This window comes from Phyllobates terribilis, unplaced genomic scaffold (assembly GCF_046119375.1).
Source record: "Phyllobates terribilis strain yellow unplaced genomic scaffold, ASM4611937v1 Scaffold_4__5_contigs__length_816908805, whole genome shotgun sequence".
NCBI classification, from domain to species: domain Eukaryota; kingdom Metazoa; phylum Chordata; class Amphibia; order Anura; family Dendrobatidae; genus Phyllobates; species Phyllobates terribilis.
The window spans coordinates 678835515-678850811 of NW_027362764.1; the positions used below are offsets into that span (position 1 = coordinate 678835515).

General features: G+C 44.9%; 3 pseudogenes; all 3 read left to right on the top strand.

Moving 5' to 3' along the window:
- Window positions 1-7249: 7249 nt before the first annotated feature.
- On the top strand, window positions 7250-7369 carry LOC141269762 (5S ribosomal RNA; annotated as a pseudogene).
- A 933-nt stretch (window positions 7370-8302) lies between these two features.
- LOC141267869 (5S ribosomal RNA) lies at window positions 8303-8421 on the top strand (annotated as a pseudogene).
- A 621-nt stretch (window positions 8422-9042) lies between these two features.
- On the top strand, window positions 9043-9162 carry LOC141267861 (5S ribosomal RNA; annotated as a pseudogene).
- The last annotated feature ends 6135 nt before the right edge of the window (window positions 9163-15297 follow it).

Sequence of the window (15297 nt, forward strand, 5' to 3'; positions counted from 1 at the left end):
TTATTTTCTTTTCACGATTCTCATGTTTTCTAACAAAATCCAGCATCTGCGCACATTCAAATAATGAATTTTTTTGTGATGCCATAACTTGGGAAACTGAATTTAGGAATTTGAATTTTTGTACAAAAGTTGTTATCATATGTTGTACTTTTCCATTTTTGATGAGAGCTTTGTACAACCGTTCAAATATGGACATGAATGTATATGTACATTCCTTCCTATCAATCCTTAGTTTCTGCAGATCTTCTATGTTGGGAAAATTCTTTGTGACACAATAAATCAAATATCTTAATCTGTCCGAATCATTTTCCCATCCATTAGGAGAGTCATTTTCACAGGGCATTAAATGTAAACGTCTGGACAATGTCACAGGAATCCATATTTTAAATAATTGATTCCTCTCCTCATTGGATAAATCAAACTTATCAGAGAAGCTCTCAAATGTCTCTGAATTTCTACAGGCATGGATTTTGACATCATATTTTGGCATGATTTTGTATAATTTCAGCAAATTTTTCCTCATTTTAATTTGGAGTTGAGCCTGGGTAATTCCAGAATTCTCTGATATTTTTAGTGGCTCTTGTACGTCCGTTCCTCCTACGTCACTCACGTCTCCTCCCACATCACATAGTATATCGGTTTCTCGTATGTCAGTCATGTCTCCTCCCATGTCAGGTTTCTGTATGTCCGTCTCTTGGTCAGACCCAAGGTCACCTTCAGTTACAGACACGTGTCTTACTTCTTGTTCATTTTCCACATTACAGTCAGAATCAGTATCACCGTCTGACACTTCTACACTATTTTCCTGCTTAGAAATCTCTAACACAAGACTATGAAAAAAATCTACCAAATGTAGAATATTTCTCAATTTCTGTTTGTCTCTATTTACCAATTTAGAAGTTAACTGTAAATTTTGCAATTCACATTCTTTGTATAAACTAAGCCACAAAACTTCTATGTCATCTCCTACATTAACTTTGAAATTAATATTACTTTGTTTAGCAAAAGAAGAAATTATATCCATATTTTGCTTACCTTAAGATTCCTTGGCTTCTCTTTATCAGCACTAGTGTTGAGCCACCCCCGTAGTGTTCGGGTTCGGTTCGGTTCGTCGAACACCGGGATGTTCGAGGAACTGTTCGTCGAACTGTTCGTCGAACACCTTAGAACACCGTCGAACACCGTTAAAACCAATGGCAGGCAAACAAAAACACATAGAAACACATAGAAAACACCTGCAAAAGTGTCCAAAAGCTGACAAACTGCTCAGAAGACACTCTCTTTAAAAAAGCCGGCCGGCAAATTCAGCAGCGGCATACACCAGTACCCGACAATTTAGACAAGAAGGAATAGAGCATCACACATAGATTAGATAGATAGAAACATGTCAGTCACACATATAAGAAGCACAGTGACAGTGTTGGTTACTGCACTTGTCATTTAGTGTAAAGGATTTATTAAAAAAAATATTAGTGTTTTCATGCACCGTCTCTTTAAAAAAGCCGGCCGGCAATTCAGCATCTGTACCCGACAATTTAGAACAGAAAGAATAGAGCTTCACACATAGATTAGATAGATAGAAACATGTCAGTCACATATATAATAAGTACTGTGACAGTGTTGATTACTGTACTTGTCATTTAGTGTAAAGGATTTATTTAAAAAAATAATAGTGTGTTCATGCACTGTCTCTTTAAAAAAGCCGGCCGGCAATTCAGCAGCGGTACCCGACAATTTACAACAGAAAGATAGAGCATCACACATAGATTAGATAGATAGAAACATGTCAGTCACATATATATGAAGTACAGTGATAGTGTTGGTTACTGTACTTGTCATTTAGTATTAAAAAAGGATTTATTATTAAAAAAATTGGCGTGGGGTTCCCCTTAATTTTAGGCTCTAGCGGAGGTTAAGCAGACGGCTGGGGCAGATGTTTGAAGCCTGGGAAGGGGGTAATACCCACGGAGCTTCCCAGGCTACTAATATCAGCCCCCAGCTGAATACTTAGCCTTTACTAGCTATTAAAATGGGGGATCCCCCAAAAAAAATGACGTGGGGTCCCCCCTAATTTAATAGCTAGCAAAGGCTAGGCAGACAGCTGGAGGCTGATATTAATAGCCCAGGAAGGGAGCCATGAATATTGGCCCCCTCCCAGGCTAGAAACACCAGCCGTCAGCCGCCCCAGAAATGGCGCATTCATAGGATGCGCCAATTCTGGCACTTAGCCTCGCTCTTCCACGCTGCCCTGGTGCGGTGGCAGGGGGTAATAGGGTTGGGGTTGATGTCAGCTTATAATGCCAGCTGACATCAAGCCCAGGTTAGTAATGGAGAGGCGTCTATAAGACACCCCCATTACTAACCCCATAGTCAAAGTTAAAAAAAACACAACACCCAGAAAAAAGTCCTTTAATTGAAATAAACACACAATTCTTTATTGTTCTAAATTAAACCATACTTACCATCACGCCCATTCCAGCTGAAGCCAACGATCTCCTGAAATAAAAGAAAAATAATAAAGCAACATCATCCTTACCTTTCCATGGTTCCCATGACAGCTTCAGCTCTGCTACATCGAGATGACAGGCTGGACCGCTGCAGAACGCTGCCATCCAGCCTGTCATCCCGCAGACACTGAGAAGCGCAGGCTTGCTTGCGCTCCACAGTGTCTCTCTGTGAGGGCATCCAGATGAGCCGAGTTAATGTCCAATGAACTCGGCTCACCTCATGCACGTCACTGACAGCGTGGGAAAATTCTCCTGCACTCAGCGCTTCAGCGTGGGAGAATTCTCACACTGAAGCGCTGAGTGCAGGAGAATTCTCCCACGCTGTCAGTGACGTGCAGGAGGTGAGCTGAGTTCATTGGACATGAGCTCAACTTATGCACGTCACTGACAGCGTGGGAAAATTCTCCTGCACTCAGCGCTTCAGCGGGAGAATTCTCACGCTGAAGCGCTGAGTGCAGGAGAATTCTCCCACGCTGTTAGTGACGTGCAGGAGGTGAGCTGAGTTCATTGGACATGAGCTCACCTTATGCACGTCACTGACAGCGTGGGAGAATTCTCCTGCACTCACCGCTTCAGCTTGAGAATTTTCCCACGCTGTCAGTGACGTGCATGAGGTGAGCCGAGTTCATTGGACATGAACTCGGCTCATCTGGATGTCGTCACAGAGAGACGCTGAGCAGCGCAAGCAAGCCTGCGCTTCTCAGTGTCTGCGGGATGAGAGGCTGGATGGCAGCGTTCTACTGCGGTCCAGCCTGTCATCTCGATGTAGCAGAGCTGAAGCTGTCTTGGGAACCATGGTGTAGCGCTGGCGTCCCTGCCATCTGCTAGGCAGGGACGCTGCTCCCCTCACCGCTCCGCTGTCAGCGCGCGTTCCGTCCCGGCGTCCTCTCCCCGCTCTGCTGTCAGCGCGCGCTCCGTCCCGGCGTCCTCCTCCTGCTCTGCTGTCTGCGCGCGCTCCGTCCCGGCGTCCTCCTCCTGCTCTGCTCTCAGCGCGCGCTCCTTCCCGGCCCCTGTGCTTAGGGCGCGCGCGCGCGCGCTCCCCTCCTCTTAAAGGGGCCGCGCGCGCCGCCCTAAAGAGTCCCCGGCCAATGGCCGGAGGACTTCATCATATATAAGGCACCTCCTCCAAAATGGAGGTGCCCGAGCAATGTTGTTTGCACCTGTGTCTCACCTGTGCTTCAGCCCTCAGGTCCCGTTGCCAGTTTCCTGCCAGTTTCCTGCCAGTTTCCTGCTAGTTACCTGCCAGTACCTGCCAGTTACCTGCCTGATTCCTGCCTGAATACTTGTTACCTGTCTGCCAGTCTGAGGTCCGACGGTCTGCCTTACTACTCCTGTCAGTCTGTCTAAAGGACCAGCCTGCCCGCTCACCTGGGAGCGCATATCAGCTACCTGCCTGCTTGCCTGAGGTCCGACGGTCTGCCTTACTACTCCGGTCAGTCTGTCTATGGACCAGCTTGCCCGCTCACCTGGGAGCGCTTCTCCGTTATCTGCCTGCTTGCCAGCCCGGAGGCTCCGTTGTCACGTGCTGTGACCACCAGCTACTCCAGACTCTTGCCCGCTCACCTGGGAGCGCATCTCCGTTACCTGCCTGCTTGCCAGCCCGGAGGTCCCGTTGTCACGTGCGGTGACCATCAGCTATTCCAGAGACTCTTGCCCGCTCACCTGGGAGCGCTTCTCCGTTACCTACCTGCCTGCCAGCCCGGAGGTTCCGCCGTCACGTGCCGTGACCACCTGCTATTCCAGAGACTCTCGCTTGCTCACCTGGGAGCACACATCTACCACCTGCCTGCTAGCCTACCCGGAGGCTCCGCCATCACAGGTCGTACCTACCCCTTACCCAGAGACTGCCCTGATCACTTGCCGTAACTCCCTGTCCGTTCACCCAGAGACTGCCACCCGCTCCCTTACAAGGGCCGCCCCCTTGTATAGTAGCTCAGAGGTTCCGCCTCCCGGACCCGTTACAGTCCGCCTCCCGGACCCGTTACACATGGAAAGGTAAGGATGAGGTTGCTTTATTATTTTTCTTTTATTGCAGGAGATCGTTGGCTTCAGCTGGAATGGGCGTGACGGTAAGTATGGTTTAATTTAGAACAATAAAGGATTGTGTCTTTATTTCAATTAAAGGACTTTATTCTGGGTGTTTGTGCTTTTTTTAACTTTGACTATGGGGTTAGTAATGGGGGTGTCTTATAGACGTTTCTCCATTACTAACCTGTGCTTGATGTCAGCTGGCATTATAAGCTGACATCAACCCCAACCCTATTACCCCCTGCCACCGCACCAGGGCAGCGTGGAAGAGCGAGGCTAAGTGCCAGAATTGGCGCATCCTATGAATGCGCCATTTCTGGGGCGGCTGACGGCTGGTGTTTCTAGCCTGGGAGGGGGCCAATATTCATGGCTCCCTTCCTGGGCTATTATTATCAGCCCCCAGCTGTCTGCCTAGCCTTTGCTAGCTATTAAATTAGGGGGGACCCCACGTCATTTTTTTGGGGGGGTACCCCATTTTAAAAGCTAGTAAAGGCTATGTATTCAGCTGGGGGCTGATATTAGTAGCCTGGGAAGCTCCGTGGGTATTACCCCCTTCCCAGGCTTCAAACATCTGCCCCAGCCGTCTGCTTAACCTCCGCTAGAGCCTAAAATTAAGGGGAACCCCACGCCAATTTTTTTAATAATAAATCCTTTATTTTAATACTAAATGACAAGTACAGTAACCAACACTATCACTGTACTTCATATATATGTGACTGACATGTTTCTATCTATCTAATCTATGTGTGAACCTCTATTCTGTCTGTTATAAATTGTCGGGTACCGCTGCTGAATTGCCGGCCGGCTTTTTTAAAGAGACGGTGCATGAAAACACTATTATTTTTTTTGTTAAATCCTTTACACTAAATGACAAGTACAGTAATCAACACTGTCACTGCACTTCTTATATATGTGACTGACATGTTTCTATCTATCTAATCTATGTGTGAAGCTCTATTCTTTCGGTTCTAAATTGTCGGGTACCGGTCTATGCCGCTGCTGAATTGCCGGCTTTTCATGTTTCACTGTTGGCACTGTTCCCATCAATTTGGGCAATCACTGTAATGCCACAACCACCATGGCTGTGGCATTACAGTGAGTGGCAGACAATCCCTGCATGATTGGTGCTCTAAATAGCGCCAGACATGCAGGACACGCTTTTGGTGCACGAACAGTTATCGAACATAACCTCGAACAGCCGAATTTTTTGCAAATCGTTCGGGTTCGTCGAACAACTCGAACACCGCCCAAAACAGCTCGAATTTGAGATTGGCGAACAGTTCTAGTCGAACACCGCTCATCTCTAATCAGCACGTCCTGTCTTCAGTTCGTCTGATTCTTTTCCTGTGTGATTCTGTTCCTTGTTAGTACCTCTGCTTCCTGTCTTTCCTCAGTCTGTAGGTCCTTTCTGCTTCTCGTGACAAACTAGTGAATTTACTGACACGTGAACAACAGCTGTTCAGCTCGTCAGGACTCCCCACTTGTTCACGGAAGAAATTCACTTACTTAATTTAAAAAACAAAAAAACAGGACTGGCTGGCTCACCATTGTAAAATAATACTCTTCCTGTATTATTTTTTTCTACTGAGGACTTCTCAAAGTATCAATATCACGATATTCTTATAAAAAAATGTATCTATTTATTCTTGGATTGTCCATTAAAAAGAATCAGATTGCAGCAGGTACATACAATAATTAGTTATAAAGTAATTGTCCATTTGTCCATAATTAGCTTAATTGTTGAGATTCACCCATCTTTCCTTGGATCCTGGCTGGTAAATCATGTCTTTGTCCAGCATGTGTCCAGGCCTACATGTCATCTGCTTCTCAGCATGAAGATTCTGTGTCTTGTGGGGTGGGCAGAGCAAGAGAGCCCCCCCTTTCTGTACCATGGGCTTTTATAGCCAGTCGTATGGACACCTGTTCTACATACGGTAGTGAACCAAAAATACACACACAAATAGCGCATGTCAACTAGACACAATGGCTGAGGCATAGAACTCAGAAAAATTATTATCGATTAACATTCCAAATGAATTTCCATAATTAACCATTTAACAGAGACCTCCTGGGAATGCCAGGTGCTGTAGGCTTTTGCTTTTTCCTTCCTTCCACCAGCAGGGGGCACTCTCTTCTATGCCTTTTTTCCATTCCCTTTCACAAGTGCACACATTCATTCTCTTTTCTTTTTTTCATTTGCTTTCTCTCTTGCGCTATTTAATCTCTGCAAAATACCAGCATCCTTCTGATCACCGTGGGCCTCCAGCATTGTTGCTTATTTACTTTTAATACTAGGCTCCTTTTCACCAGGACCAGCGTCTCCCGGGTGGCTGGAGGCAACCACCGGTAACCCCAAGCAGAAGACCTTTGCAGGCAACACGACCCTCCCCCCTGAAGAGCAGCTCAAAGTCACTGGCAACCATCTCACCCTCTTCCTTCATTCACCCCTGGATGTCTCGTTCCGCCCCCAAGTTACGGGTCCAGCTTGCTCTTTCTGTCACATTACCGCGATGAAGGGTTTAGCCTGCAGGAGACCCTGCGCCGAGCCATTTTTGAAGACACATGATGCGGCGGTTGAATCACTGCTAAACAAACCACACCTGTAGGGACGGCACAGCCTTTGCATGGACCCTTCGGAGCCCGCCCCGTCACGGCCAGATTGCTCGCCATCAAGCGATCCTGAGAAAGGATGGCCGGGCAATGGATTGAGCAGCGTCTACTGGCCATACCACCTTGGATACGCCAGATCTCGTCTGATCTCGGAAGCAAATCAGGGCTGGGCTCGGACAGTACTTGAATGGGAGACATCCTGGGAACAACGGGTGCTGTAGACCATTTTGATGACGTTTTGCCCTACTGCCCAGCTCGGCTAGCATGGAACGGCGCCTTGCCGGACACCGACCTTAAGTAACTTAGATGATGGAAGCCCCAAGGCCTCTGAGCCAGTTGGCAGCAAAGTACGCTACCCCGCCGCCCTTCACACAGGCCTGACACCGAGCTCCTTGCCAAGGCTAGGAGTGGTTATTGACTCCGCAGCTCGCCGTGTGGAAATGATGGCATTAAAAGCACCCGGGGCCGTGAAGGGGCCAGGCTTACAGCAGGTGCCCAGGGAAGGATTTGGATGCCGGCCGCCTAGCGAGGGCCAGCAGAAGTAACATGTTTCTCTGCAAAGAAGCTTGTTTAACCAAGCCAGACGGCTAACAAAGAGCTAATCTCAGTGCAAGGAAGGCAAGGAAGGAATTGGGGAGGGGGGGGTGATTCCTGCTATGGGCCTGAAATCATAAAACAGGCAGGAGAGTCTGACGCATGGTGACGGAGAGGTTGTAGGGGCAGATATGGGGTGTTGTCACGTGCGAGCACGTGTACATGCTGGCTTGTGTGTGAGAGTGCGCTTCCTAGGTGTGGCGCGCTGCAGACAGTCAAAGGGATTGTTCCCTTTCATTAAAAGTTAATCCCCGGCTGCAGGGTATTAGAAAGCAACTAACCGCGCTGTACTCACCCTACCCGGTTCTACCGGTGAGTCTCGCCTCTGCTCCCGGCCTGTGTCATTGGCCGTGAAGCTGACGTTCCGTCGACAGCGCTGCAGACGATCAGTGAGCTCAGCGGCTCTGAGTGGGGCCTTCTGTCTACAAGACCTTTTAAGGAAGACAGCAAAAAAATTGAAGAAAAGTGAAAGCACAAAAGGACCTGGTCTTGCTGAGCACTGGAAAGGGCAGCCGGCAGCCAGACGTCAAAATAGAAAAGCAGCAAGTGAGAGGCTAGTCTCTGCCTATGGCCACACCACCCTGAACACGCCCAATCTTGTCTGATCTTGAAAGCTAAGCAGGGTTGGGCCTTGTTAGTATTTGGATGGGAGACCACCTGGGAATAACAGGTGCTGTAGGCTTTTGCTTTTTCCTTCCTTCCACCAGCAGGGGGCACTCTCTTCTATGCCTTTTTTCCATTCCCTTTCACAAGTGCACACATTCATTCTCTTTTCTTTTTTTCATTTGCTTTCTCTCTTGCGCTATTTCATCTCTGCAAAATACCAGCATCCTTCTGATCACCGTGGGCCTCCAGCATTGTTGCCTCTTTACTTTTAATACTAGGCTCCTTTTCACCAGGACCAGCGTCTCCCGCGTGGCTGGAGGCAACCACCGGTAACCCCAAGCAGAAGACCTTTGCAGGCAACACGACCATCCCCCCTGAAGAGCAGCTCAAAGTCACTGGCAACCATCTCACCCTCTTCCTTCATTCACCCCTGGACGTCTCGCTCCGCCCCCAAGTTACGGGTCCATCTTGCTCTTTCTGTCACATTACCGCAATGAAGTGTTTAGCCTGCAGGAGAACCTGCGCCGAGACATTTTTGAAGACACCTGATGCGGCAGGTGAATCACTGCTAAACAAACCACACCTGTAGGGACGGCACAGACTTTGCATGGACCCTTCGGAGCCCGCCCCGTCACGGCCAGATTGCTCGCCACCAAGCGATCCTGAGAAAGGCTGGCCGGGCGATGGATCGAGCAGCTTCTACTGGCCATACCACCTTGGATACGCCCGATCTCATCTGATCTCGGAAACAAAGCAGGGCTGGGCTCGGACAGTACTTGGATGGGAGACCTCCTGGGAACTCCGGGTGCTGTAGACAATTTTGATGACGTTTTTACTTTCTGCCCAGCTCGGCTAGCATGGAACTGCGCCTTGCCGGACACCGACCTTAAGTAACTTAGATGATGGAAGCCCCAATGCCTCTGAGCCAGTTGGCAGCTAAGTACGCTATCCCGCCGCCTTCACGCAGGCCTGACACCGAGATCCTTGCCACGGCTAGGAGTGCTTATTGACTCTGCAGCTCGCCGTGTGGAAATGATGACGTTAAAAGCACCCGGGGCCGTGAAGGGGCCAGGCTTTCAGCAGGTGCCCAGGGAAGGTTTTGGATGCCGGCCGCCTAGCGAGGGCCAGCAGAAGTAATATGTTTCTCTGCAAAGAAGCTTGTGTAACCAAGCCAGACGGCTGACAAAGAGCTAACCTCAGGGCAAGGAAGGTGCGGAAGGAATTGGGGAGGGGGGGGTGATTCCTGCTAGGGCCCTGAAATCATAAAACAGGCAGGAGAGTCTGATGCATGGTGACGGAGAGGTTGTAGGGGCAGATAGGGGGTGTTGTCACGTGCGAGCACGTGTGCATGCTGGCTTGTGTGTGAGAGTGCGCTTCCTAGGTGTGGCGCGCTGCAGACAGTCAAAGGGATTGTTCCCTTTCATTAAAAGTTAATCCCCGGCCGCAGGCTATTAGAAAGCAACTAACCGCGCTGTACTCACCCTACCCGGGTCTACCGGTGAGTCTCGCCTTTGCTCCCGGCCTGTGGCATTGGCCGTGAAGCTGACGTTCCGTCGACAGCGCTGCAGCCGATCAGTAAGCTCAGCGGCTCTGAGTGGGGCGTTGTGTCTACAAGACCTTTTAAGGAAGCCAGCAAAAAAATTGAAGAGAAGGGAAAGCACAAAAGGACCTGGTCTTGCTGAGCACTGGAAAGGGCAGCCGGCAGCCAGACTTCAAAGTAGAAAAGCAGCAAGTGAGAGGCTTGTCTCTGCATATGGCCACACCACCCTGAACACGCCCGATCTCATCTGATCTCGGAAGCTAACCAGGGTCAGGCCTGGTTAGTACTTGGATGGGAGACTGTAAAATAATTCTCTTCCTGTATTATTTTTTTCTACTGAGGACTTCTCAAAGTATCAATATCACGATATTCTTATAAAAAAATGTATCTATTTATTCTTGGATTGTCCATTAAAAAGAATCAGATTGCAGCAGGTACATACAATAATTAGTTATAAAGTAATTGTTCATTTGTCTATAATTAGCTTAATTGTTGAGATTCACCCATCTTTCCTTGGATCCTGGCTGGTAAATCATGTTTTTGTCCAGCATGTGTCCAGGCCTACATGTCATCTGCTTCTCAGCATGAAGATTCTGTGTCTTGTGGGGTGGGCAGAGCAAGAGAGCCCCCCCTTTCTGTACCATGGGCTTTTATAGCCAGTCGTATGGACACCTGTTCTACATATGGTAGTGAACCAAAAATACACACACAAATAGCGCATGTCAACTAGACACGATGGCTGAGGCATAGAACTCAGAAAAATGATTATCGATTAACATTCCAAATGAATTTCCATAATTAACCATTTAACATTTCCCCCTTTTTTGAGAATAAAAGGACTTTAACTGAAAAATCTCAAAAGAAGATACATTCATCAACCATTTTTTCTTTCCTTCTTCCATGGCAATATCATTAAATTTCCATAATAATAATAATAGTAATAATAGTATTAATATCGGATTATTGTTATATAATGATGTGAATTCATGTTATGGTAAGCCGTGACTAATATTCATTTAATATGTATAATTATACTTCCCTATATCTAAATTGAAGCAATCGCGGGTTCAATCGTCATCATCTGATGTCATCGGGTCGTCGTCTCGTCTTCTTCTTGGTTCTTTTATAACACAGTCTTTAGATGAAAACTTCTTTGAAATAATTTACAGCATGTAGATATTGTACAGTCCATAATTGTGTTCATTATTGTTTAGTCCATAAACTGTACTCTTTATTAGAAAGATCATGTGTGTCAGTTGATAAGAAAACAAAGTCCATGGATGAAATGTAGCTTTAATATCTGTGCAGTGTCACCTGGACTTACGTTGGATCGTCTTTGGAATCTTCCGTGTGTCCGCACTGGTCTCGTGTCACTTTTGGAACAGATGTGACGTCTTTGGTCAGTAAAGCAAGGGTTAACTTGACACTTTCCTGCTTTATATAGCACCATAACCAGTACTCAGTCCTTTATATACAGGACACATATGCCAGGTATTACCTGTTCACCAGCTTTCATTGAAGCGTTGCAGGTGATAAGAAACCACTGGAACGTGATGAAACTTGAACACAACACAGTACATATAGGATCATCGTCCTCTGCCGTCCTGGTGATCAGTGGTGTGAATTGTATTGTATGTAATGGACACAGTCTATTATAACACTCAGCATTCACACCTGTTACCTTCTGAGACTTCCGGATATCAGTTGCTTCTTCTTGTAACTTTTGAGAATCTCTTTGATTTATAAAAATTAAAAGTCTTTATTAAGATAGAATTCATAATTGCGATGTCTTGATTGAAGTCTTCATTCCCTAATCTGATACCAAATCTGGCAGTTTTTCCTAACCTATAATATCACAGCGTACCATAGCAATCAGTAATATCCATCTAATTATTATCAAAATATTAAAATAAATTATGTTTGGAATAATAAACAATAATAGATAATAATTCATTATCAATCAAGTTCTCCATATGATAGAACATTTTTATGTCATAGGTGTAATTACCTTTTCCAACCCATAGGTGTCAGTGTATTTTGAAAAAACAAGTTTTTATATCTTTATTAAACCAATAATATCAAAGAATGTATACTCCTGAACAAAAATGAATAAATATATGAATGTATGAATGAATGAATGAATGAATAAATGAATGAATGAATTGTTGTGTTTACTCAGAAAATGTAAACATTTTTTTCCTTAGCAATATATATTTAATGAAGCAATACTCTTGTATTAGACATTACTTTATTAAATATTAATGTGTTTTCTCAATTGAGATATTGAACTGAAATAAAATCAAATGAGAATTAAAAAATGAAAAAATAGAAAAATAAGAAGTATAAAGTAAGAATAAAATTTTAAAAATGAAAAATAAAATTAAGAGTAAAAATAAGAATAAAAATAAAAATAAGACCTTTAAATTTTAATGACAAATGCAGAGTAATTATATTCTCCATAAAAAATACCCTTATATCTCCATTATCTGGATGATTTCATATTTGTCATAACCTTGTACCACCAAAAAATATTAAATTTTGCAACTTTGCATGTAATACCCTTCTTAATTATACCATAGTACCTTATTATTATTTCTTCTTTATTAAAATGTGTGGAAAATAAGTATTGATCAAAAGTGATTATGTAATCAGGATCAAAAACACATTTTCCCCCTTAATACCAAAAATATTATTTTATAAAATTTATGTATATATCAGAACCAAATTAAAAATAATTATTCTTCTAGAAATATTGTGCATAAATTTCATATCGATGAGTAGCATAGATTTGACTAAAGAGAGGTGTGTACCTATTTAGGTAACCATTAAAAATAATATTATAGTTATTCAAGAATATTATCATGTGGAAAATTATTCTAAATATAAATTTGCTTTGTAAACCATTTTGATGTGTGGTTGCCCTTATCCACTATTAGTTAAATCAAGAAATAATAATTATTAAAGAAATATAGAAATATATATACAGTACAGACCAAAAGTTTGGACACACCTTCTCATTTAAAGATTTTTCTGTATTTTCATGACTTTGAAAATTGTACATTCACACTGAAGGCATCAAAACTATGAATTACCACATGTGGAATTATATACTTAACAAAAAAGTGTGAAACAACTGAAGATATGTCTTATATTCTAGGTTCTTCAAAGTAGCCACCTTTTGCTTTGATGACTGCTTTTCACACTCTTAGCATTCTCTTAATGAGCTTCAAGAGGTAGTCACCGGAAATGGTCTTCCAAAAATCTTGCAGGAGTTCCCAGAGATGCTTAGCACTTGTTGGCCCTTTTGCCTTCACTCTGCGGTCCAGCTCACCCCAAACCATCTCGATTGGGTTCAGGTCTGGTGACTGTGGAGGCCAGGTCATCTGGCGTAGCCCCCCATCAATCCCCTTCTTGGTCAAATAGCCCTTACACAGCCTGGAGGTGTGTTTCGGGTCATTGTCCTGTTGAAAAATAAATGATGGTCCAACTAAACGCAAACCGGATGGAATAGCATGCCGCTGCAAGATGCTGTGGTTGCCATGCTGGTTCAGTATGCCTTCAATTTTGAATAAATCCCCAACAGTGTCACCAGCAAAGCCCCCCCCCACACCATCACACCTCCTCCTCCATGCTTCACGGTGGGAACCAGGCATGTAGAGTCCATCCGTTCACCTTTTCTGCGTCGCACAAAGACACGGTGGTTGGAACCAAAGATCTCAAATTTGGACTCATCAGACCAAAGCACAGATTTCCATTGGTCTAATGATCATTCCTTGTGTTCTTTAGCCCAAACAAGTCTCTTCTGCTTGTTGCCGGTCCTTAGCAGTGGTTTCCTAGTAGCTATTTTACCATGAAGACCTGCTGCACAAAGTCTCCTCTTAACAGTTGTTGTAGAGATGTGTCTGCTGCTAGAACTCTGTGTGGCATTGACCTGGTCTCTAATCTGAGCTACTGTTAACCTGCGATTTCTGAGGCTGGTGACTCGGATAAACTTATCCTCAGAAGCAGAGGTGACTCTTGGTCTTCCTTTCCTGAGGCGGTCCTCATGTGAGCCAGCTTCTTTGTAGCGCTTGATGGTTTTTGAAACTTCACTTGGGGACACTTTCAAAGTTTTCCCAATTTTTCACATTGACTGACCTTCATTTCTTAAAGTAATGATGGCCACTCGTTTTTCTTTACTTAGCTGCTTTTTTCTTGCCATAATACAAATTCTAACAGTCTATTCAGTAGGACTATCAGCTGTGTATCCATCAGACTTCTGCACAACACAACTGATGGTCCCAACCCCATTTATAAGGCAAGAAATCCCACTTATTAACCCCTTACTTACCGGGGACGTATTAGTACGCATATCTGCGTACCGCCGGTTCAGTGAGGGCTCCGGCGCTGAGCCCTCACTGAACCGAGCACATGTCAGCTGATTCTTACAGCTGACATGTGCCCGCAACAGCCGCGGGTGGAATCGCGATCCACCCGCGGCTGTTAACCAGTTAAATGCTGCTGTCAATCTCCGACAGCAGCATTTAACGCGCGCTTCCGGGTAGCGCGTCATAAGCCCCGCCCACCGGCGACCCCGTCACGTGATCGCGGGTCGCCGATGGGCGTGCATGACAACCCAGGGTCTGCAGCAGACGCCTGTTGTTGTCATGATCTTGTCGCTATGAGCGCCACCTAGTGGTCGGCGCTCATAGCACAGGACCATTTCTGCTGCATGCAGGGGATCTGCTGGTCCCCTGTATGTAGCAGAGGCGATCGGACAGTTGCTGCTTCTAGTCTCCTATGGAGACTATAGAAGCATGCAAAAAGTAAAAAAAAAAAGTTTTTAAAAATATAAAAAAAAATAAAAAAATATAAAAGTTTAAATCACCCCCCTTTCGCCCCATTCAAAATAAAATATATAAAAAAAAAACCCCACATACACATATTTGGTATCGCCGCGTTCAGAATCGCCCGATCTATAAAAATAAAAAAAGAATTATTCCGATCGGTAAACGGCGTAGCGAGAAAAAAATTCTAAACGCCAGAATTACGTTTTTTGGTCGCCGCAAAATTGCAATAAAATGCAATAACGGGCGATCAAAACATCGGATCTACCCCAAATGTTATCAATAAAAATGTCAGCCTGGCACGCAAAAAATAAGCCATCAACCAGCCCCAGATCACGAAAAATGGAGACGCTACGGGTCTTAGAAATGGCGCTATTTTTTTTTTTTTTTTACCAAATTTTGGAATTTTTTTTCACCACTTAAATATAAAAGAACCTATACATGTTTGGTGTCTATGAACTCGTAATGACCTGTAGAATAAGAAGAGCAGGTCAGTTTTAGCATTCAGTGAACATGGTAAAAAAAATAAATAAAAAACAACTGGGGTATTGCACTTTTTTTGCAATTTTACCGCACTTGGAATTTT